The sequence below is a fragment of the Ambystoma mexicanum genome, chromosome 8 (genome assembly GCF_040938575.1).
Source record: "Ambystoma mexicanum isolate Mex_15411 chromosome 8, UKY_AmexF1_1, whole genome shotgun sequence".
Lineage (NCBI taxonomy): Eukaryota > Metazoa > Chordata > Amphibia > Caudata > Ambystomatidae > Ambystoma > Ambystoma mexicanum.
Genome location: NC_090929.1, coordinates 1,375,842,263 through 1,375,867,953, shown reverse-complemented (window position 1 = coordinate 1,375,867,953; position 25,691 = coordinate 1,375,842,263). Strand labels below are relative to the sequence as shown.

At 47.5% G+C, this 25,691-nt stretch overlaps 1 protein-coding gene across 1 annotated transcript in view; it reads right to left on the bottom strand.

The window, feature by feature from the left end:
* LOC138473016 (disintegrin and metalloproteinase domain-containing protein 12-like) overlaps positions 1-25,691 on the bottom strand; it is a 2,040,250-nt gene that overhangs the window by 1,490,900 nt on the left and 523,659 nt on the right. The window lies entirely within an intron of this gene.

The window sequence follows — 25,691 nt, the reverse complement described above, 5'->3', positions numbered from 1 at the left end:
GGTCCTCACTTCCCAGCATCACCTTGCACTTGCCCACCTGGCCTCCCCTTAGCAATTGCCTAGCCCCAGGGGCCCTCTTCTTCCATTCCTCCTCCACCCTGCACTTGTATGCCACCACTCTGCTTCACATTTCCCTCCCACCCTAGCATTACCCCTTCCACCCGGACCGGCACTCCCCCCTCCCACCCTCCGCCCAGCACTTCTTGTTACTGCACTTGCACAATCCAAATGACACAAGGCCTAGTAGGACCCTTATTGTTGTTTTCTTCCCTGCCCCCCACTCTTTTGTCTTGTGGTGCCTTGAAACACCATTTGCTGTATAGGTGCTTTATAAATATTTAATAAATTAATGAAATAAAATATCACACCCACCCGACCTGTTATCTCTCCCATAGATCCATGAGTGTATTTGTGCCATCAACATACCCATTTCACTTGTAACAAACAACCCCTCCCCCTTCACTCACACACCCGGTCATCTTCCAAGAACCCCTTGCACTGTAGGGAAATAAGGGCCAAAATAATACACCAATCGGTCGCTGCAAGACTCTTTTTTTCTGCATAGTCTCAAAAAGACCATCTTTTGACAGGATGTATGCAATGGTTGGCTCTAACAGATTCCGCTTTTTATCCTTCACATGAGCAGCAAAGTAATTTAGCAAGTATCGATGAAATCGGATCATTCCATACAGATGTGCTCTGAGGACATTTGCGTACTAAGCAGAGCTCAACCCCATCAGATTGCATGTAGTGCTGAAAACCGTCATGGCCCAGAGTGCAATCTAGTCCCCCACCCACAGAGTCAAACAAGTGGGACAAATATTGGCCTTATCAACACAAGATATTGCCCTGCTGCAAGGGAGCGGGGCGAAAGGACAATTTCCTGAGGCAGTTCAAATCAACTCGATCTCCAAGGCAGGCAGGCCAGAATCAAAAATCTTAATTTCTGTCTAAAGGCCATTAAAACAGCACGTACAAACATTCACATGAACACCACATAATACAAATCATAAAAGGCACTCCAAATCCAGAGTATACAATGCAATCTGGTCGCTAATATTTAAATTGGAAGTTATTCCTAAGAGATAATTAATAAAAATCGCTCCTGATAATACAAATTAAAAATGATCCACCAATAAAAAACAATTCATAACATGAATCTTTTATAACAAATGTCATAAAAGCATGAGACGTAATCAAAAATAAATGTCACTGTGCTTAGAATCCTCAATCTGAGCTTCCATGCACTTCTGGGAAAATGCAAAACAGCATCAATGCCTGAAGGTTGTGTTTCTCTCTTACATAAAGTGTATGGCCCATTGTATTTACCATTGGGATGGCCAGAAACGGGAACAACCACTTTCTTCTTAGTGTATTATACAGTTGGCACTTAAGGAAACGTTCGATTACTGATTTATTTCTGTCAAGCATCATAGGCAATGTTTTGAGGTAGTTGACAATTTCCAAGTAGAAGTAAACTCTGTCAAAGGGAGTGTGTTTAACATCAACCTGTATTTGTAAAAGTGAACATTTGTGGGTGGCTGGGTCTGTGGCAAAGGGTTGTTTCTTATACAATTCCAAACCATTTCACCAATCTGCACCACATTTTGCATAGTTACCTGTTAGGACCCTCTGGACATTACTGGCTACATGACATTTGGACGCTCCACCCCTTTCCCCAGATTTCAGCAAAACTCCGAATTTGTGGGTTTGTGGCTTGGCGGAGCGTTCCTCCTTATACAATTCCACACTGTTTCACCAATCTGCACCAAATTGTGCATAGTTACCTGTTAGGACCCTCTGGACATTATTGGCTACTGGGCCGGTCCCAACACGAGGAACAAAACTCAAGGTCACGGGATCTTGAAAACCACGTTTCAAGGCCCTAGGATGCACGGTTTCCGAGCTATTTGCACCGCACTGCACAGCAAACACACTGCACCTTGCCAGGGTAAGGCGACAGGTGGGGCAAGAGCGCAGAAGGTCCCAGTATACAGCAACACACCAACTTTCACCTCCCCACAGCGTCTGCTCTGGGGTATATCAGCCAGCCACATGCACCTATTCTCAGTGCAGTTTATTTCAGGGTGCAAAGTACATCAAGCGATAAGTGAATCAAAACAGCGACCTACAGGATCATTGATTTTCAACAACTGATGAGAGTGTTATCATGTCTGTCTACAGAACCCGCTCGGAGAGCGGATACTTTTGCTAGTTTGATAAATACATTTCTTGTATAAGTAGATTCGATGGAGCTCAAATACATCTCTGGGATGAAAGAGTTTATCAGTACAGCTATAATATCCACCTGACAGGATGACAGCTTCTTTCTATTAGGCAACCCCCATGCTTTGTTACTAAGGTGTCATTTACCACAGAGATATTCTGGTCTGAAGGAATATGTGTGCCTTGAAGCAGGTGGGCAGTCCCTAGAGTTTTTAAGGTGCTATTTACATGTTTGAACCACATCCATGTGTTCCAGAGTCTGATCTTGAAATATTTGAATTCCTCGTATCTGTGTAAATGCAGCCAAAATAATACTGGAGAACACCACAGTAGGTGTGCTCTTGGGCACTCTAAAGAGCTTTAAAAAAATAAATTAAAAAAAGATTTCAATCAGGTGCATTTTAGAACCCTGTCAGAATCCCCACAGTTCAATCCTGTATAATGCTGTGGGTATTTATGTGTGGGGCTCCATTACCTAATCTACCATCAACAGTGCGCTACTAGGCCTCTGCAGGACCGAGCGCCTTTCTTTTATTTGAGGGGACCACGACATGTTGCTTGTAAAACTGATGCCTAAATAGTCAACGCAGATTACTTGTTCGACGCGGGTCCCTTAGTAATAAATATTTAAAGAACGGGTTCTACGGTTTTGGATTAACTGATTTCCAATCTTCCCTCTGCACAATCCTCAGATATCAACCGCAGTTGTTTGCTAAACCCTGTAGAGTAGGTTGCCCTAACTGTGAACATAAAGAGAAGGTGTAACTAGGCTGCACGCCTATGGTCATGGACACTCCCCGTCTTCCCTTATGGAGTAGCTTTGGCTAGAAAGTGGCTGCAGCTAGGCTTTTTGTTAGGAGATCATTGCACACAGGACTGCAACCCATTGCTTACGCACAGTATCCATGCAGTGTGATATTGTTCATTATGAATGGCTGGGGGAGCGTGGGAAGGGGGGATGGTGGGCCATGTGCTCCTAACGTGATGCCCATACGTGCTCGCAAGCCCCCCCCGCTCCTTATCCAAGGCTCATCCCTGCCTTGAGTACGCGAATACGGTATGTGCAGCATTTTTTCCACTCTCGCATCTTGCATGAAAAATGCAAATCCCATGGATGTTTCGCTGCTGTGGATTTCTGTAATCTTCACGCACCTTTTTGACAGCTCATCACCCTATTCACACATGAGTGTGTTACTGCTGTCTTTCTAACGTCCCTGTGCCCAATACACATGAACTCATTATCTAGCATGAGCAAATACATACATTGGGCCTCATCACAAGTCTGGCGGTAACTAGGTTGCCACCGGACTTGCAAATTTTACCGGCACATGGCTTGCCAGAAACACCGGGGGATTACAACCATGGCGTTTCGGGAAGTCACACGCTGGTAATTGTAAATCCCCATTCTCATTTGAGTCTGATAGGGCTCAATGGGAATGGGGACCACAGAAATACTGGCTCCGTTTATAATGGTGCCCGTGCTTCCGTGAAACTCTGCGGGCGGGTAAGGTTTCGCCCACAGAGTCTTACTGTGCAGGTCCGGTAACAACAGTGCCGGTAGGCTTACCGTCACCGTTGTTACCGACCGGCATAGTTAGAATGAGGCCCACTGATTGCTTTGCGTGGACAGATAGTTAGTGAGCAAACTTCTCTTGTTTCAAAGGTGTGGCCTGGTCAAAGTGCTATCCTGTACTCCTCCTCCGTGTCGTCTACTGATACCCGGCCTGGTATTCTCTGCTGCACCACCATTGCATAAAAAAACGTCTTGTGAATATCCATCTGAGCAAGTGCGGTGCCGGGGCTTTTTTAAGCCCATTTATATATAAAGGGGCATCCAATCAGGAACATCCGTGGGAATCCCTGCACTTTTGACGGACAGGGTTTGGACAAACATATTGCGGGAGATGAGGGATGCATGGACGAAAGCAATGTTGCCAGTAACGTCATGCAGGTTATGGGCATGGATTGGGTGAGTGCATTAAGGGAGAAGAGGGAGTTGCATCATCACAGCTCCTCCGTGGGGATTTCGCGAATACATTGTGGGAGACTCTCACTGAGAAAAAGGAAGAAATAACTGCAATATTGTACTTTCCCACAGAGGTTTTTTTTTCCGCATGCAGGTGGTATCCCTGGAGAAAGTGGAAACGTGTACGACACTTAGGGAAATGTTTGCGGGAGTGAAAAAAAGGGAATTCCTCCAAGCCCAACACCTGAGGCCAATCCCAATTTCTCACCCAAGGAGAGTTCCCTGCTCATCATTACAGCATTCCATTGAAATGCATTTAAAGCATTGCTTTTTAGACAATCCCAACCAAACATGTCAATACTTTTCTTTGTTTTCCTGTTATAAAGAAAATGTACTCCCCTCAGCAAAACACAAAATGGGGATATAAAAAGTCACTTCAGGGTAGTGTTCCTGTACAAAGCATATGCATATGTATGTATCTCATACAGAGCCCTCCAGTGCCTTTTAATACCTCTAAAATGCACAGTTGTGGGTACATTGGGCCAAATTCTAAATCGGCCGGTGTGGTAAAAAAGTGCCGCTATTTATGGATACCTGTATTGTATTTTTAATGAACCGGCCGACTATGGGTTTTGCTGGTAGGGCACCTGAGTTACCTCCAGCTAAAAGGTAAGACAGGCGCCCTACCAGCAAGAAAAGCTGTAATTACCGGCTCCGGAATTGCTGGTTCCAGTAATGACGGTAAATCCCCTCATGGAGTCCTATGGGACTCCAAGAATGGGGATTAACACAGTCCCTCTGGCACCCATAATCTGGCGGCAATGCTGCGGGACCGGGTGGCGGAAACAGTAACAATATTTTCCGGTATCCTGGCGGCTCTACCATCAGGATACTGGCAATGTTGGAATGAGGCCCATTATTCTGTACACTTTGTGATATAATTTATTTGCCTGCTATGTTACACACACAGCCTTATTATGAGTTTGGAGCTATTACCTTTGGTTATAGCTCCAAATTTGTTTACCGTCATCACATGTGGTAATTACTGGGTGGTGTCTGTTGAGCCTGCATGATACAAGTCATGTGGGTAAAGTAGGAGAATGGGATAACACACTTCCCCCAATCTCATCCAGACCATGGCCTAGGGGATCACGACTAAGACACCCCCCACAAGAGGAGTTAATTTACCTACCAGATGACAAAATACCCTAGTTCAGAAACCTAAACATAAGAGGAGTGTGCCCACCAGCGAGACAGGCTCAAGCCGACGCCTGCAACATGGACCAGCTCGACTAGAACAACAGCCATAAGTATCCACATTATTAGAGATGCCATGACGACATAGCCAACAGACAAGAACACACGTGCCACCATGCACACTGGTCACTCACACACCAACCTACACGAAGAACATACTCAGTGCTATGACGTAGGGGACTGACACACCCACTGACGTGCATCGTTGTTATTTTTACATAGGCCTTCTACAGCTCAGCAGAAACGCATAAAGAGCTTGTGTACATGCTTGCTGATGCTTTTCCCCGCCACCCAGCCCTACGACGACACCACCATGTATATCTAGTGCTGCTTGTGACACTCTGTCGCCCCGCGACTTCCATACTATGGATTATGTACCGCCACCCATGAACTAGGCCAGAGTAGGCCGCAAGCAAGAGTCCCAGACAGGAGCCTCGCCATGAAAATCCTCTCAGCGACAAGAGTACAAGTGCTGACCATGCAGAACGAGCCTCCAATGAGAGCTCACAGCCAAGGCCACAATGTTGCAACTCGCATGCCGCGAGCCCAGTGCCAATGTTACACCTGTAAGTGCCAAGCCCTCAGAGGCGAAATACAAAAACTAATGCTCATAATTCTGCTCCAGCTACGGTCTCTCCACACGTGACCAGGCCGAACTGACAAGGTGCCAAGCTCACGAGACAGACAGTCGCCAGGGTCCCAGGTTTGGGACACAGGTTGCATAAACGAAGCGGCAAAATTGACACCTACAGCGATGGGAAAGACCCGCTCACAAGCTCATGAGCAGACCTATCCATTGTCTGCACAAACACATAGTTGCACATTGTTGCTAAGGACAGGTACACCGCGAGCTGGGAATGACGATGGTCCCAGGCTTGGGGGCTCGCGGGAGAACCAATCAGAATACAGGGGGGATTATTATTGACGCCAGTTCTCTTAGCCAATCACCAAGGGTCCCCCTGTAACAATTCTAAAGTAACAACTGTTGGGGACAGCCCAAGTTTACCACCTGACCCGTCCTTATCCACTAACATTTCTTCCCATAGGGGACATAAACTAACCCTACCACTCGGGACCCAATCCAGAGTGGCGTTAGGTTTTGTGACGATTTTTTCCCAGGTGACGCAAGTAGCGTGTCATACTGCTGTAAAAAGGGCCTGCGAGCCCCACTAACAACAAGAGTCTCATCGGATGCATACGAGCTGAGACCCATCCCTGCCGTTATTATAATAAACAGCAGTACTCGCCTTGCTCCTTGTATGTGTCTCATACTCCTTTTGGGAACACGGGAGGAGTTGGGGCCTCCCCAGCCCAGAGGTCCGCGGACGGCTCTGCCGGCCCCGGGATAATCACCCCGACATGGGCTTTTCCGTTAGACCCCATTTTGGAGTTCTGTAGGATTCCATGGAGTCCAGTAATTACTGCATCCAGTAAGTAACGCGCCTTGTATTTATTGGATGCAGTACTGCTTTTGTGTGGCGTAATTTCAGCCACCCAGAAGCATCCATAAAAAAGAGTTTCTTTAGAGAAACTTGGATTTAGGCGGGGTGGAAAAATACCCTGTAATGCTAATTTCTGTTTGTTTCATCACTAGTGCCACATTTGTAATCAGGCCCTGAAAATAACTATTCCTATCTACCAAGTATATTAAATCATAGTGCATTTTTTTACCCAGTTTTTTTAAATAAGCAATTGGGCATTTATAAGAAAATTACCTATAATCCATAAATGTAAGACATAAAAAACAGACCAAATTATTTTCAATTTCCAATTTGGAAACCCCATTGTCTCTTGATGTTGCTTTGGCCGAGTGAGGTGTTTGAAGACCCTTTCACTTCACTTATTGGAGATCTTATTCTGGCAATCCACCAACGGCACAGTACATAACACATTCAGCAGCATCTGTGCCCTACTCACCACACTTCTTCACCTTAAATAGCAATATTCACACACACACACACACACTTTACGCAATAGCTATTAAAACACGAGAACCTTGGGCTGGTTACTCATGCATAATTATTTGATAAATGAGTTGGCAAGATCCTTAAAATAATTTACCCTCGCGGGTACAAGGCGGTACATTCTTATTTATAAAGTTTCTCGTAATCTATAAGGAGTCTCACGTATATACAAGTTATTCATTTCTATCTCCCAATACAACATTCGAGGTTAGCACTGAACAAACGTTCGAATGAATGTAGAAATGTTGCTGAATTTCGCTCTTAATGTAAAAACGCTAATAAACCAATGTATTGGCATGGGAAATAACAGAAACAGATGCATTGTGTCAATCTTTTGAGGTATTTGAAAGAACAAACATATTTTATGCAAAGCTTCCAACCTGTGATCAAACTAGAATTACGAGAGCCTTGTGATTTGCTTACAAACGCTATAATCAGTTGTCAAGACCGGCCATGCTCATTTTTTGTAGGTCAATAACAGTGTACACGCTTGCTGTAGTTAATGGAGTCAGGGACGACATGGCCTACTTTTAGAGCGGGTCCGATAGCTCAGGCAGGTAAACGCTGAAATCAACAGGTAGCCTGCAGGCACATGATATGATATGATATGATATGATAGTCTATTTATATAGCGCCTATACACAATGTGTTTCAAGGCAAGGGAGGGAACAAGGGAAAATACAATGGCCCTCATTACGACCCTGGCGGAAATCGAAAAACGATGGCGGAAATGTAATACCGCCATCGAATACCGCTCGGTGCGATCATGACCCGTCACCGCAAAGTACGATGCCATTAGCGACACCGTAGTGAACGCCAACGCTAACTGCACCAAGTACGCGCACGCGCGCCATGCAAAACCGTAATTACCACCATGGCGCAACGGTACGCGAATTCTGACCCTAGCGGACATTTACTTAACGCCATCAAGCATGGCGGAAAGTACCATTCCGCCATGGTGAGAATTACGGCATCGTGAACCAACCGTAAATGGCCCTACTGAGTGCCTGTACACCACTCCCTGCCCACATTGCACAACTTCCCGTAGGTGCAATGAAGTCACACAATGCAACCAGTGAAATGTACAAGTCACCCATGCATGCCAACGAACAAATGAATGTAGGGGCTCCAAGTGCCTTGTGAGTGGCCATCCATATTTGGCATGTCACCATTGCCGTACCGATGCAGCACAGGCATGTGAAGGTTCAAGTACAGCAATATGAACTGAAATATGAGACAAAACAACAACAGGCCCCCATCGCTTGACACCAGTGTAAGGCAACATTCAAAGCAGTATCCTGAGGGAGACTGCACCAGCCCTGTACTCTTGCCAGTAAACAAACCAACCATCAGCATAAGCATGTACCACACAAGTTGGCAGAGTGACTGAGCAGCCAGGCTCACCCCAAGAGGGGCCAATGGGAGCTGCAGGGCACAGATGGCACGAATACAGAAGCTATTCCAATGGACATGACCTCGGTCTCCCTCCAAGAAACGCACGCAAACACAGGCACCTGTGACCAGCCATTTTCTGATAATCACATCAATCCACCAATCCACCTGGCTGACCGGCATCTGTTACACAAAAGCTAATCCCCCGCCCCTGAGCATGACATCATTAAAACAGTCAAAATGGCTGCCCCTATCCCTGACCTTACTGGGCATCGTAGGCAAACGCGGCCAGTACAGTACCACGCAACTATACTCAGAAGCCGGAACCCAATGCAGATCTTCTCACAATACATCGCTCCACAAATAGGAATATGCTACATTACTTGCAAAGAATAACGCTACACGGTTAATATCTGAATAAAATATTAATGCACATCAAATTCACCAAGCCCATACAGCTATTAGGTCATAAACTCCAAAATATATTTTCATTACTGTGGGCTGCATCCGCAATAAATGACCAGCTTCTTCTTGTGTGACGCCCTGTTCCTTCATGGTACACAGGGGCTACATCCACTTTCAAAAAGGCAACATGGAAGCGCCTAGAACTGCAGGGCCGTCCCATTAGGTAGGCACTAGTCCAGCTGAAAGGTTGATATGTTGCTCCTAGCCACTAGTACTGCGTAAGGGCATGTGGCCCATTGGCGATCGTCCCATAAGATCGTAATGGTGCTCCACTGATTAACTCGAAGCAGCAGGTGTCGGGAGTAAAAGCCATCTGCAGGAGTGGCATACAGATGGCAGCGGCAAAAGGGGAGGAGATACCTGTCACCCAAATGAAATGAAAAAGAATAGTATGGGCATCAGAACTTCATTTGTATTACTCACTTCAATGATCACACTAAATCTACAGGCATATGCATGCTAGCCCACTCAAAAGGATTATTTCCACCCAAAAATCACTTGCGAATCATAACCATATAAATCGAGGTGAAAACACTATTACAAACGAGTGTTTGTGTGCATGCGTCTGTTAAAACAGAATCCATTAGATGGGATTAGTAACGTGCATAGACACAAGTGTTTGAAGGCGCGTCGAGACAGGGAGGGTTCAACAAGGGCAGATAGACGATGGTCCCACTATGGCAGCTCTGCATCACATAGCGCAGGGGAAGGGGATAGATTCCAAAAAGCCATGTACATGGCAAACTCTCAATTAAATCATCTGTCCATGCATCCATACATCATTCCCTCATCCCGGTATAAAAACGCCTGATTATTTACTCACATAACATTTGAAATTTCCATTGAGTCTGTGCGTAATGCAGTCTGCAAAATCCACTGTGCTCCAGCCCGGAATTCTAGTGATGTGAAGTAACATGTATTTGGGAACGTCCTGCCTTATCGTCCACTACGCTATTGCGCATCCCATACTATTCATATCAATCATTGCATTCTCGCCATGGCCCCTGTCCCAAGGACATTAAACAATAGAACGTTATATTTGCAGTCAGACCTGTGGGCGTCTCCTCGCCGCTAGCTGAAAACCGAAAGCGCTGTCCTTCGAATTCCTCATTTGCAACATCACGTCGAAAAGGCATCTGTGACCGCTCGAAATCACAAATTCATCCATGTAGTGCGGCAGTGTGTGAAAATGGCAACTGGCTTCACTCACAAATGGGACGCCCCGCCCGTTGGTGAACCTCGGTACAGTGCTGCATGAGGGTCCACCGTTAATCGAGTACTACATTCCACTGACCCTTCACAAGTTTGTTCGCGACTGCAAAGATTGTATGTGAAACAATGGGACCATAGCAGAATGAACATATAAACCAATATTACACTGCCATCGGGGTTAAATACATGATTGTAATAGCAAGATGCCATGCGTCACATTGCAGCGTTGTGTGCGGGACGTGCTCGCCCAAAGGGGATTGCAGCTGGCACAGTTGGAATGAATCACCACAGGTGGAGGCTATACAGCCTGAAAACACATAAATTGCACACCCAACCCCCTCCCACAACCACACCCACTCCAAAATGCTACCGGCAGGACTAGCGATGTTGGCCCTGGGGGACCTGATAGCACTGCAAGTACTCCAACTTCAAGAAGAAGACGAACACCAACTACTACAACAACCGGCCGCACAGAGGAGACGCAGGAGGAGGAGGAGGAGGGCAAGGCAGGGCCAGCAAGGCCCACCAGCACAGCCACTACCACCACGCAGGCAGCCCGCAATCCCACGCCTCCGAGCTCATCCGTTCAACCTCACTGCTGAGCAGATCCACACCCTCTACCGTTTGGACCGGGACACCATAATCGCCATTGTGAACATGACACACGCTGACCTTGTCAGCATGATAGATAGCCCAACCGCCATCCCACCCCTACTGAAGGTGGTGTCTGTACTCCACTTCCTGGCCACAGGCACCTACCAGCACACAGTCGGACAGTTGCATGGCATTTCACAGCCACTGTTGTCACGGACACTATTGCTAGTGCTCGATGCCCTCCTGAAGCACGCAGACGACTACATCTCTTTACCACGCTCGGAGCAGGAGATTACAAACACAAAAGTGGGATTCCATGCACTTGCCGGCATACCGGCTTGCATTGGTGCCATCGACTGCACCCATGTGGAATTGGTTGTCCCACATGCCATGGAGGTCCAGTACCGCAACCGGAAACAATATCATTCTCTTAATGTACAAATGGTGTGTGACTCCAACAGGATCTTTACACATTGTTGTGCCCGATTTCCTGGATCAACCCATGATTCTATGGTCTTGAGGAACTCTACAATACCACGCTACATGGAGCGACACGCAGGGAACAGATCCTGGCTACTCGGTGAGTCTCATTTCATGCATGATAATGTGGGGTATGTGATGCGGCAATGACCTGGCAGGAAGGGGGGGGGGATGCGTACGTAGCAATGTCATTCCACAAACATCCTTTATTGTCCACATACAGGTGATGCCGGGTATCCACTGAAGAGATGGCTCCTTACACCACTCCGGAACCCACAGAACCAGCATGAGGAGGACTACAACAATGCCCACTCACGTACCCGTGTAGTCATAGAACAGGCATTCGGCCTACTGAAGGCTCGTTTCCGCTGCCTCAGCAGGTCTGGCGGGGCACTCCTGTACCGCCATGAGAAGGTTGCAAAGATGGTCATGGCATGTGTCATGCTACACAACATGTGCGTACGTAGAAATGTGCCCATGCCCCCTGACGCAGAACTGCAAGCACCTGAAGATGGTCATGATGAGGGTGGAGATGTGGCAGCACCTCAAGGAGTCCGCGAGGCACAGGAGGCCTGTGAAATTCGTCAGAATATCATAGATTCATGCTTCTAGCACTCACGCCTGGTGGCTGATACATGGACACGGGACTTGTGGCACTGTGTGTGTCTGGAACATGCACAATGTGGAATGTACGCCTATAAAGGCCTCGTACACAAAGATCAATGTCCACACATCTCATTGGATGATTATGAAATGTTCATTGCATATGTGAAATTATATTACACACCCCATCGACCCGCCACCCAAGAAAGCCCAACACCCCCCCTCCACCCTCCTACCTCCCCCCCGAACACCAGTGTCCAAAGATGCTCATTGTCAGTGGGCAGACGCTATTGCAAGCCCCCTCTCCGGGTATCAGGGGCACCTCTGCCTGTGGAGCGCAGGTTCCTCCCAGATCTACGTTGGGGGCTGCCCTGGACGGAACTTGCAACGGATGATGTCTCTGCCTGCTCACGTCCATGCATGTCCCTAAGGGTTTGTGAGAGCTCAGTGAGCACACGGCGCACAGCGGCAAGTTCACCACATACGTCTTTGGACGTCGCATGCAGTTCCCCCCTCAGGCTCTCGGTGCTTCTCTCCATTTGTACCCTTAGTGTCTCTGTACTTCGCTCCATTTGTGCCCTAAGTGTCTCAGTAGATGTTTCTATGGCTGCCTTAGAACCCCCACATTCATCAGCATGCTCCTTGAGGAGCGTGGCCAGTTGCTGCTGTTGCACGATCACCTGGTCGAGGGACTGTTGCCTCTGCTGGGCCATGCCCATTTGCGGTGGTGTCACAGAGGGGCTGATCACCTCATGTTGCTTTGCCACAGGGCTTGTGGGGGATGGCCAGTCGTCGTCTTGTGGGTGCCCCTGCGTGGTATCCTCATGGTGTACGGGATGAAACAAACAGGGGGATTGAGACAGGTCATGGATGGGTCCTACATCGACAGCACCGTTTTCTGTGTCGGAGCATGCTGCCATTAATGCAGTGTCACCTATGGTGCTGCTGCCACCAGAAGCAGTGCCTTCTGTGGCATCCATTGGGGGGACCTGTGGTGCTGCTGTTGTGGGCATGCTGGCTGCTGGGGTGCCTGTTGAAGTCCCCTCCTGTGTGCTGCCACTTGATTTGTGCTGCTGCCGTGTCTTGGTCCGTGCAGCTGAGGTGGAGGGTCTTTGGCCGTTGGTCTTGGCCCTCTTTGCAGGTGTGCTGGTAGGGGTGTCCTGATGCTCGTCGTTTGAATCGGACCCTGTGGTGGAGTAAAGGAGGGCGAGCGTCATTTATGGGTCTGTGGAAATTGGAATGGCAATGTATCACATGCATTGGGGTGGTACCTGAGGGTGATTTGGGTCAGGGCCTTGGAGGTGGTTTCATTTTTGTGTGGATTGAGGATGCAGTTGTTTTGCAGCCTGCAGTTAGGGTGTGCATGCTGCACGTGTAGAGGGTGTTTTTAGGATTTTTAATCATTTATGTATTTTATGTGACTTTTAGAGTGCGCTATCAGGCCAATGTATGTGGATGTTCTCCTGGACATGTGTTTCTGTTGCACTATGTGGACACATGGTACTTCACATGATTGGACATTGTGGATTTAGCATTGTTTTATTTGGCCCACCTACCTGATTCTTCGGTTGTCTGCACTCCTTTCTCCATCCCTCCAACTCCCTCTATACTCTCCATTCCAATGGTGGAGGCACAGATTTCTTCCCAGGGGGTCAACTTGATGGGTGATTCCGATCCTCCCCCGGTTGCTCTGGCAATGTTACGGTTGGCTGATAGTATGCTCCGTACGCGTATCCGCAAGTCGTCCCATCGCTTTCTGCATTGCTGTGGGTTGCGGGGTGCGGTCCCCACCGCACTTACCCGCTGTGCCACCAGGGCCCATATGGCCTTCTTGTTCACAAGTGCCGTCCTGGTCATTTGCGTCGAGAAGACGACGGCAGCATTCTCCTGGAGGGTCTCTGTGAGCACGGTGAGTTCCTCATGGGAGTAGTGGACCTGCCGCTTTCGGTCGCACGCTTTTTTAGCAACTTTTCCCATTTCGTTTGTTTTAACTAGGGTGGCTAACGGGTTGGGATGTGTCTCAGGGTCGGATTTTTGATGGTTGTGTTGGGATTCTGATTTTATAGGTGTACGGCGTGCTGTTTCCCGTTCCGGCCCCATGTTTTTACTTCCGTTTCCGTATATTTACGGTCACCGTATTTTGCGATTAGCGCTCATTACGGTGACCGCTATGATGGGTGGCGGAATTGCACCTAGGGCGCCGTACGACGGTGGTGAGGGGCATTTTGGAGACATTTCCGCCATCGCGGACTTTGCACTTCCGCCATGGCGTGATGCTCGTGCCCGATGGGTCAGAATTAGCCGCACTTTACTCCATCGTGCAATGGCGGAAACGCTATTTACGCTATGGCGGTCAGGTCAGTTACTTTCCGCCAGGGTCGGAATGAGGGCCAATGACATTCTTACAGGCCATGAACAGTAAGGATGTGAAATTAACTATCGTACTCGGCCTGACGACATTTCAGATAGCGCAAGAGCTAAGACATAGATAAGGAAGGGAGGGGGAGAGTGGGAAGGAAATGGAAACAGACAGGCGACTACCGCACTAGGCTTGACGAAATTTCTGGTAGAGCCGGAGAAAAACAAAAGGTGAGGGAGAGGAAGAACAAAGCAAGCGACTATCCTACTAGGCCTGACCACATTTCAGATAGAACTCGAGGGGGGGGAAACAAGCAAGGAGGAGGGGAGGAGATGGGAAAAGGGTTAAAGGGAGAGGAGGAGAGAACAGAGAGTAAGCATTCCAAAAGATTGGAGAAGCAAGAGGGGAGCGCAAATACAATTGCAGAAGTCAGTGGAAACAGGATTATCTCTATCATTTTGCGTTCTTAAATAAAATATGCTGGTGGTCATCTTTTTCTGAGTAGTCAAAGAAGTAAGGACCATTTCATTACAAATTGCTGCTACGGGTACAGAGTTGGGAAGGCCAAGTGCCCCGCGCCATAACTTTCGTTGAAGCGTCTTCAATCATGCTGTTTTTTTGTTGGAGTATACTTCAAGGCCATATACGGCACAATACTTGTTTTTATAAAAGTGTAAATGGCCCTCAATGGAATATCCACCTTTTTGTTGAATTAAGCTTTTTGAAGCATTAAACTTAGATTGTGTCTTTTTATTAATTGTCCTGGTCAGAAGATAAGGGGTTATGGTATCATTAATAGTCACACCTAAATATGATATGATAGGTTATTTATAATGCGCTTAATACCCAAAGGTTTCTAAGCGCGGACCCAGGGATCGAACCAATGGTGCTCTGTGTCATCTTGCTTCCAAGGCGAGCACATTGCTCCTGAGCTATCCTCCCGGGACTTAAAAATTGGTGCTTATTCACCAACCACCTCAATTTGTACATCACCAATTTTCCAAATACATTTATTTTTCTTCTTTTTCCTAGATTGTATAATCATGTTCTTTGTCTTATTCTGGTTAATAACCAATCCATAAAAAATTAAAACAATAAAAATTGAGCATCAAAAGGCTACTTTGCAGGCCTATTGCAGTTTGATCGAGAATCACAGTGTCATTCACGTAGGACAAGCAAGAAATAGGCATATCCAGTGATATGGTCGCTGCAAAAAATCCTGTGGCAAAAAATACGGAATTCTTTTTATTTATTTTTGAACTTTTCACGCATCTATATACAGGGGATGGGTTAGGGTAATTATTTATTGTTTGGGTAGTTTGGGGTTGTTGTAGTCTCCCCGCATATAAAGTGCAAAACAATTGGAAAATAGTCTGCCTTTTTTGCTGCAGGATTTTTGCCGCGACCACATCACATGGAACCAAAAAAGGTTGATAGCCTGCGCGGGATGGAAAATTGTGACATTTCTTAATTTCCTCATCCAGATCTGTAACACACAATTCAAATAAAATTGGGGCAAGCGAGCATCCTTGTTTCAGCCCATGGTTTTTTCAATCGGTTCACTAAGTGTGCCACCTTGTTCCACTGTTACTTACACGGTGGTATTGGAATAGAGAGCCTTAACAAAATAAAGGAGCTGTGGGAATAACACCCAATTTTTCATTTTTTCGCCACAGGATGGTGCAATTCACCATAGCAAACACTCCGGCATAGTGCACAAAGCACAAATACATGGTCTTAGAGCTTGAATTTAAGGAAATACCCAAAAATACAGAGAAAAAAAACGAATTAACAAAAAAACGAATTTGGGCTGGACAAAAAAAGAAATCCCATAATGTTAAACAAGGAGACCGGGATTGCAGGGGTGTCTCCCGTTCCCCTTCTTTGACATTATAGGTTTGGGGGTTGCAGGGGTGTCCCCCGCTTTCCATTGAATGGAAAGCGGGGGACAAAAAAGAAAAATAAAAAAGAAAGGGACCCTGCAGCGTCAGTTCCCACCCATAATTGGGAGATGGAACGGACATCACAGGGAGAAGCCCGACACGGGGAGGCGAAGGCAGTTAAGTGGGGGTATTTTAGGTTCATTTTAAGGGATAAAGGGGTGTTGGGTAGAGGGGATAAGGGTATTCGAAATGGAATGGATCTGGATGCTGTAGGAATTATCTCATAACCGGTAAAGTCCCGTCACATTGCCTTGAACCCTATAATTTTCAACATTAGCTTCAGCCTTAATCATTCAATATCACCACCATTGACAGCAAAACCTGGCCTGGGGACGGGGGCGGGGTGCGGGGGGCGGGGGGCAGCAGTCTCCAGTTACAGTTAGAGCCCTAAACACAGAAAACTGTTTAAAAAAACGCAACTTTAAAAATAAATGAAGCTTTTGTCCCTAAAGTTCATCGTTGCTCAACACCGCTCACTCTAGGCTCCACCTCCATGACCCACCCACCTCATGCCATCTCTCATTTTTGCCCTCGGGCCCATTTGCCTTAAATCTGCCACTAGCGTAAGCAAGAGCAAGCAGAAGTGCGGGCAAATCTCCTTCTTATGGATGCAGTCTGCATACCTCCGGATGGGAACTATGCGTACCCTTGATCTGTATGTCTTCGTCCTTTACATAATAATAAGGCTGTACTAGTTCATGATGAAAATGGGGTTTCCTGCTTTTTGGAAAAGTCACCTCCCAATATCAGAAAGTTGAATTTAGTCTTCATCAATATTTTTTATTGATATGTCACATTTTGACATTCTTAAAAATGCATTAAGAGTTCCCGACATATTGAACGGAGCAGGAATACGATTCCTCAACATCTACCTCACAATGACTAGTTTTCATTTGCCGCAGAGTTCAGGAAATTAAAAAGTAATATTTAATTAGAAGCTGGTTGCAGCTGTTTCAATGCTCCCTTTCAAGATTAATATTAATACAGCAGCAGGTTCTAACACCGCCTTTCCCTCTGATTGAATCATTATATGATATTTTCAAAGAAGAATTATTATTATGTGACTTTTTAATGCAGACTCCCTTTGTGTCAGCTAAAGGATGATGATGGGGTTTTGCCCAGCATAAATTATTAGTTTACTCTTCCCCCTAGTGCCATGGAGTGCACAATGTTCACAGCAGCAGGAATTCAGGTAGTTTCTTTGCCAGCTGCACTGCATCCAGCTTACCAAATGCAAAGAAAATCCCCTGTGCCCCGTAAAGAGGCATGTGGGCATTAATTCTTTTTGTTACACAAGGTGCCCCTTCCTGCCAATCATTGCTGGCGATAACAAGCTTGCTGGATGGAGAGAGTGAAGTTTACCCTCAATCCTAACTCCCCGGTCACTCCAGACTTGGAAAAGGCGCCCCCTATTGGTTTGGCTCATAATTAAAAGAGCTGTGACCGGGCTGCATTCTCTTGGCTGGACCACCCACCAGAAGGAGATCATTGTGTTTGTATTCCTTAATCTATAGAGCGCTTTCGCCAAAGCCTTGCTCATAAGAGGAAAACAGTACCAACATAATGAAACTGAAAATGAATAATTGAGCAAAGAATATTAGCTTAAGCAAGATAGTGAGTTTTTAGGCGGGAGCGAAGGAGAGCGAAAGGGCGAAAGGAATAAAAATGAGAGGTAGCAAGTTGCAACGCTTAAGAACAAGTAAGGAGAAATAACGGAAGTGGGACTTGGCACATGGATGTTTTAGGCACAGCTAGGAGAGATTCAGAATGTAATGTGTGTGAGGTACAAAGGATTGAAACTAAGGAAGAACAATAAGGAGGGGCTAAACCCTGAATACACAAAGACAATAAAGCAGAGGCGGATTTAGCATCAGATGACGGACAAAGGGCAAGCGGGCCATGCCGTGTTCTGGACTGCCACCTTCCCAATCTCATCACATCACCCACAACACACACGCCCTTATGCATCCTTGTGGCAGTCAGGAACAGTGGAATAACAAAGGGTAGTCAAGGCTGCAGAGTCAAGGCAGTCCATGGCAGTCTCTCTACAGTTGCTGTTCCTAGTGAAGGTGTGCCCATAAAACACCCATCTATCCGCGGAGCAGGCCGCGGAGTCAAGGCTGCAGAGTCAAGGCAGTCCGTGGCAGTCTCTCTACAGTTGCAGTTCCTAGTGAAGGTGTGTCCATAAAACACCCATCTATTCGCGGAGCGGGCCGCGGAGTCAAGGCTGCAGAGTCAAGGCAGTCCGTGGCAGTCTCTCTACAGTTACTGTTCCTAGTGAAGGTGTGTCCATAAAACACCCATCTATCCGCGGAGCGGGCCGCGGAGTCAAGGCTGCAGAGTCAAGGCAGTCCGTGGCCGTCCGAGCCAGGACCGCCGGGACTGCCCTCACAGCACTGGCAACATGAACCGTGCACCCGAAGAAGAAGTGCACTGGCTAAGGAGCCAAAGAACCCGTAGTGAAGACAGCGGGCTGGAGCACCGCAGCCCCCACAAAAACCCTTCGAGAAGCAAAAAACTACAGGCCGCAAGACCACTCATACCCTCTCAACAAACGCACAAACTGCCGACAAACCCCCAAAGTCAAGGCAGTCCGGAACCATTGGCTCGACCAACAGAGGGTCCCAAGCTGGATGCAACCAACCTCCCTGCGACCCCACTAGCCGCGCCGCTCCCCAAGGGAGGGCCAGGAAGGTCTGCCCGACAATCGGCGGCGGCGCCGCAGAAGGATGCCAAGCTTGAGAGAGTTAACCCTCCCCTGACCCCTCCACACTCTGTGGCCGCTCTCGGAGCGTCGGCTCGAGCCTACAGAATGGAGGAACAAGACAGAGCCCAGGACGGTGCCATCTCTACATCTCTAGCCCCCTCCTACCCTCCCACGGGCCTGGGAGCATCGGCTCGACCGCCGGGGGACACAGAGTGGGGTGCGGAGTCTGCGGAGGCAGCCCCGTATCAGCAGGCTGACTCAACTATAACGGCTGGTCTGGGAGCGTCGGCTCGACCAGCAGCGGCAGCGACCTGCGAAAACGAACACAACAGGGATCGCCCGCCTCACAAGTCCCCACACTCACCGCTGGGTCTGGGAGCACTGCCTCGACCGTCCTCGGGCGTTGCTGGGGCGGGCGCCCTGGACTCTCCTACGAGACGCTCCTCGCGCGCGCCGCCGCCCGAGGCGAATGTGAACGGGGGAGAGGAGTCTCCTTGCGAGGGCGTTCTGCCCCCTCGCGGCCCTCCAGGACCGGGAGTCGCAAGAGAAGAGGGAGTGGGCGGGAGCTCACCGGCGCTGCTCTGCTCGGCTGGAGCGGGCCCCGGAGAACTTCTCCCTGGAGCGGAAGGAGAGGGCGCCGCGCCAGACCCAGCGCCCTCTAGAGACTCATTTGGGAATCCCATATGCTCCACCACCATACACACCTCCAACGAGGCCAATGACCCCATAAAAATGAGCAACATTGACACCCCCAGATGTGGGGGAAACGAAATAAAAATTGATATTGAGATTCATCCGGTGCTGGCCAGGGAGGACTTAGCTAGTCCCCCACCCAGTACGGGAAACTTGAAAACTGTTTGGTCAGGCGACTGCTCATACTCAACAATTGAGGACTCAGAAAGTGAGAACTCCACAAACTACGTCACAACGCCCCCTTTATCCACCTCAAAGGCAACACTACTGAGGTTCTCTGAAAAGGAGCCTTCACTCAACACTAACAAAATGTCACCTAAAGACTCAACCCCAATGAAGGCCAAACACTCGCCTGTGAAGGGAAATAGATCAAAGCCAGGCAAAACAAATAAACCTAAACCTCTTACATGCAGACTACCAAAAAACAACTTGCATCCCGCCCCAACAAACCGGAACAAAGAGGCCCAAATTCCATCAGTGGGCACCCTGGATAAATTCTTCAGCAAACAAGGGAAAGAAGTCTCTGTAGGGAAATGTGAGATCTCTGACGCAGAACTCCTGGAGGGGACCTCGGAAGAAAATGATCACACCGACTCCCCCGTCATTCTGACGAGACTAAACTTCAACGCAAACTCTCCCAACCCTATCGCTTCCAGCCCTCAACTACCCATCAACAAAAGATGGCACTTTGGGAAACCGCCAGTAAGGAACACAGAATTCAACACACCAGGAAACCCTTCACAGCGCTTTGCTCCATCACACAGCCACAATAAGCCAAACACGCCTAAAGAAAATCTGTTACATGGTAGAGCGCCAGAGCCAATCGCCACATCGATTAAACCACAAAACCCCGGTCCAACATCCAAGAAACTGGATTCAACAAACTCAAAATCTGAGAGGCTCACAACACAACACTTGCCCGCAAAATTAACGCAGGCTACCCCACATCAGGATCATTTTATAATGACTAAAACACCAATAATCAACCGACCGCAAGAAGCTCAAACTCTGAATCAGCTCACGCCAAGCACACCGCCAAAGAACAGGAGAACAAGTGAAATCACGGGAAACTCTGGTAAAGAAACACCAACCAAAAAACCGGATCTACTAACGATAATGTCAGCTATCACTATTGCCCTAGCTCCGTTCACCAAACTGTATGAATCACTCAATGACTCTGTAAAGGATCAAGTAACGCTGGCAGCCTCTGCACAGGCAAAACTAAACTTCTTAGAAGGATTTATCACCTCAAAATTAGAAAACAGGAAGACCACTAAAGAAGCCAGCACACAAACAAGGGTCCAACAACACCTGATAACAAAATCTGTTCAGTCCCAGGTCGACTTTCCACCAGTGGCAACATTCCATTTCAAAGCAGGAACTGCCGACAAGAACAGCAACCCTTGCTCAGCTGTATCAGGCAAGAACCTCCTAACGACCACGGCGCCGGACAACCAGAACCCAAGACTCTCCCTTCTAAGCCCCACATTGGATTTGACAAAGAAAACCCACATATGCCAACTTTATGGGAATCAAACTACTCTCAACTTCTCAATACTATCAACGAGCAAGACAAAGGCACCAAAGGGGTGCATAATCAATGAGAAAGAACAAGAGCTCAGAGTCTCTGCTGATGGCCCATCCATACCCTCAGCACCAGCAACGAAACCAAAGACCGGGACAATTGCCCAACCCAAACTGGCAACGGAACACCCTAAGGTTACGGGAAAATCTTCACTTTCAACCAAATGAAAGTACATCAAAACTGCAACTAAACCACCGACTCCAAAGGCTACTCAAAATAACCACGTGAGATTGAATAGCAATAGATCTCCCTCACTTACAGAAAGCGATTTAATGGGAAACGCCCTGGAACTCTCTTCTCAATGGCTGACCAAAAACCCAAAATCCGATAATAACCATGAATCAAAAAGAAAAACTGTCTCCTTTGATCGAAACCATGACAATGGTACACCTCCAAAAAAAATCAGACTTTTGGAGTCAAAAACCACACCGCGACACACGGCCGAAGACGCGAAACGACAGTCCTCGACTTGGCCAAAACAAAGACATCGTTCTAGCCCTAAAAAACAGGATGAATCCAACAATCAAAAAACAATTCATACCCCCAATAGATGGAAATCCAGAGTGCACATGCAACAAAAAAGAGAACCCAGAGACTACCACCTAAAAAGAGAGCGGAACGGTTTGATGCCACCAAAGCACTTGGATAGAGATTGGAAACGCACTCGTCTTACGAGATCCAAGAGAACAACTGATACTCGTTCTTTCTTCTTGCAACCCAGTTACAAGTCAAAACCCAATCAGGTTCTAAATAGAGCCGTAATAATGGACCTACTCCATCAAGTTCCGTCTTTAAGATCAGTAACATCAGACCACCTTGACGTCATTGAATTTTCGGGTCCACACTGCATAGACAGTGTATATATCCATATATCTTCATCAAGCACGAGACGCAAACTCAAGGACGAGTCCAGAGCCCTTAGAGACCTAGGTTACTACCTGGAAGAAATAAGTAGCAACAAGGAGAACCTTCGCCAAGCACCAGCCGGATCTAAAGCGAGAGATCACACACTAAGCACAGAACATGCTCCTTCGGATAAGATAGACACCTCTTCAAGATATCGAGCTTCATTCTACGCTCCCCTTAAAAAACACTCAGGATTCAGAGCCCAAGAACTGAACGAAAGGAGATTACTCGAGGACAATTCGGATGCCCCTCTGCGTCACCGAGCTCCACACTGTAGACCTCGTAAAACTCATTCCAAAACCAGAACACTGGATTCTGAGGAAAGGAGGCCAATCGGTAACCACTATGGAAAGGAACCTACCAAGGACGAGCGAAGAACCTCCAACCACAAGGACCGACGGGACTCCCCACACAAACCAACTAAAACTCAACAATGGCATAAAAGCCCCACAAGTAACACCACGATTCGACATAAAGAAAAACTGAGCAACATGGAGCCAGAACGATTCCCGAAGGACCCCGTGCTGAAACAGAAGTCAACAATTGATCAGGACCCCCCCAGAAGGAGGACAAGTGAAATACATAATTACCTGCGACACTCCCGTAGAGACAACGAAAAAACTAGATGGGCCTGGTCCCCGGAAAGACCCTCAACAGAAACAAGAAGATAGCCACGAACTACCGTGACTGGAGAAGACAAAGACCCCAGAAGTCCACCACAGACCCCTAGAAGACTAATAATGGGCTTGTGGAACACAAGAGGCTTCACCCATCTGACATCCAAGTCAGACGTAGAATTGGGATCATTTGACCTTCTCTGCTTACAGGAGACGTGGCTCCTCAAGAAGCCAACAATTGACGGCTTTGAAATCGATTTCTCACCAGCAATGCAAGGAACAACAGGCAGGCCTAGCTCAGGGCTCCTGACAGCTGTCAGAATCTGTAGCGGCCAGCAAATAAAACAAACACTGCTAAGTAGCGCATTCATTCTGGCTTCCGGACACAAGACCGCAGCGGGCAAAAACGCAGACAAGCCAATATCATACTTAGTGATAAACATATACTGGAATCCAAAAGCGTTGAAAGAAGCAACTCTTCTGTCAAATATTGGTCAAATGATAGAATCCAGTCTAAACACGATGGACATCGACCACATCATAATATGCCGGGACTTAAATCTGACCCTAGCTAACATTGGCCAGAACACAAAAAAGGGCGACCCAAATCCTAGATCGGTAACTCAAGATCCTTCGACAATCCGAGAATCGGATCAGAGAGGCAAGTGTTGGGAAACATTCATGGACGAACGTGATCTTCGTAATCTTCACTACTTGAACTCACCCACATCTAACCCCATCCCCACCTGGGAACAAGGAAACCTCAAAGCTTTTTTGGACCACATATACGTATCCAGAAATCTGCTCTCAAAGATAACTGCATTCGAAGTGACAAGAACCGAAAAAAGTGACCACAACCTTCTGACGGCCACATGGTCAGCCCCAGATCCAAAATCAGAAGAGAAAAGAAAGAAAATGACCCCGTTAATTGCCATCAATGGTGCAGGGACAAGACTAAGACTCACCAGCGAAGCAATAAGAGCAATCACAAAGAATTACGAAAGAACAATTGCCGTACCAGCGGGGTCATTAACATCCGATTATTACCCCCTACTGATCCCTTACCAACAACAAAGGAAACCACAAGCATTTGCAAAGAAACCGAATCACGTGCGCAACAAGCAATTGGTGGAAAAAAGAAGAGAAATGAGAAGAACTCTACGTAAAGCAAAATCTCGCCCCTCAAAACTAACAGCTGAGGCAGCATGGCTCGCAAAAAAGTCTTACAGAAACTGGCTGAAATCCCATCATGCCATACTATACCAAAAGGACGCGGAGAACATGCTAAGGATTCTAAGCAGGAAACAACCTAAAGCTTTCTGGGCCCTGATCGACCCGAAAGGAAATAATTCCAAGGACGCCTTAGCCAATTCAATTGGAGAGGCGCAATGGATCTCTTTCTTCTCTTTCTTCTCTTTCTTGGATACCCCTACTCTGTGCCTGCTTAACACAAGGTCCCTTCCTGCTCACTCGGGTGAAATCTGGGACCTGTTAACAAATAGGCAACCAGCTTTTTTATGCCTAACTGAAACCTGGCTGACACCGAGCTCGGCACCCACGGTAGTGCAAGCCCTCCCCCCCAACTACCGCATCACTCACTATGATCGCCCGCCCCCCAAGCGCGGTGGAGGCATTGCAGTTATTTTCAGAGACAAGTACATGGTTAGCCAGATACCTTGCCCGCATGCACTTAATATGGAAGCCCTCCTTTGTCGATGTGAGTTATCGACATCATGTGCCACCCACCTCCTGCTTATTTACCGCCCCCCAGGCTCTATGGGAACTTTTGGGAAGGACTTAGCTGACCTTATTGCCGCCCTAAACCTGCAGTATACCAATCTTGTGGTATTAGGTGATTTTAATTTTCATTTTAATCCTCCGAGATCAGATGAATTAAACTTGTTTTTGGATAGCCTCTCTGATCTTCATTTCTGTCCACTGATCCAAGCACCCACCCATCTGCATGGAAATACTCTAGATATGGTATTTGCAAATGATGCTTTACTTGGCCCTGGCCTTATTGAGCCAGTGACTTGGTCTGATCATCATTTGATTTCATGCCCGTTTATTCTAGCCACCCCTGTCTGTAAAGCTCTCCCTCCCAAGACGCTACTCCGCTCTTGGCGATCAGCTGACCCTAAGGCACTTGGTGCCTGTATCGTTGCTGAGTGCGCCTCCTTAGGACCGGTATCTTTATCCACGCTCTCAACATCGCTGCTATTCGCCGCTAATGTTTTCGCCCCATCTAAACTTACCCAGAGTCGGAGATTACTCTCCCAGCCCTGGTTTACTGATCAGCTAAAAAGCGCCCGCCTGCTACTCAGACAAGCCGAACGCAAATGGCGGGCTAGCTATGACCCTTTGCTTAAAGACTTGTACAAGCTCAGTCTTTCCACCTACCTAGCCAAGGTCAAGCTGGCTAAAGCCACTTATTTCGCTCAACAAATTGAAAGTGCTCTATGTAAGCCCAAAACACTATTCTCTATTGTTCAATCACTCTCCTCTTCTGAACCCCTCACCTCGATGGTTAAACCATCGCAAAAGCTATGCAATGACCTGGCATCGTTTTTTATTACGAAAATCGATGTGATACGATCTAACATTGCCAAATCTCTCGCTATGCAACCTTCCGGCACTACTAGCTTTTTGCCACTCACCCTCACTGACCCCCCTGCCAGCTGGTCCACCTTTCCTCTATTCACTGAGGCAGAGGTCCTAGCAG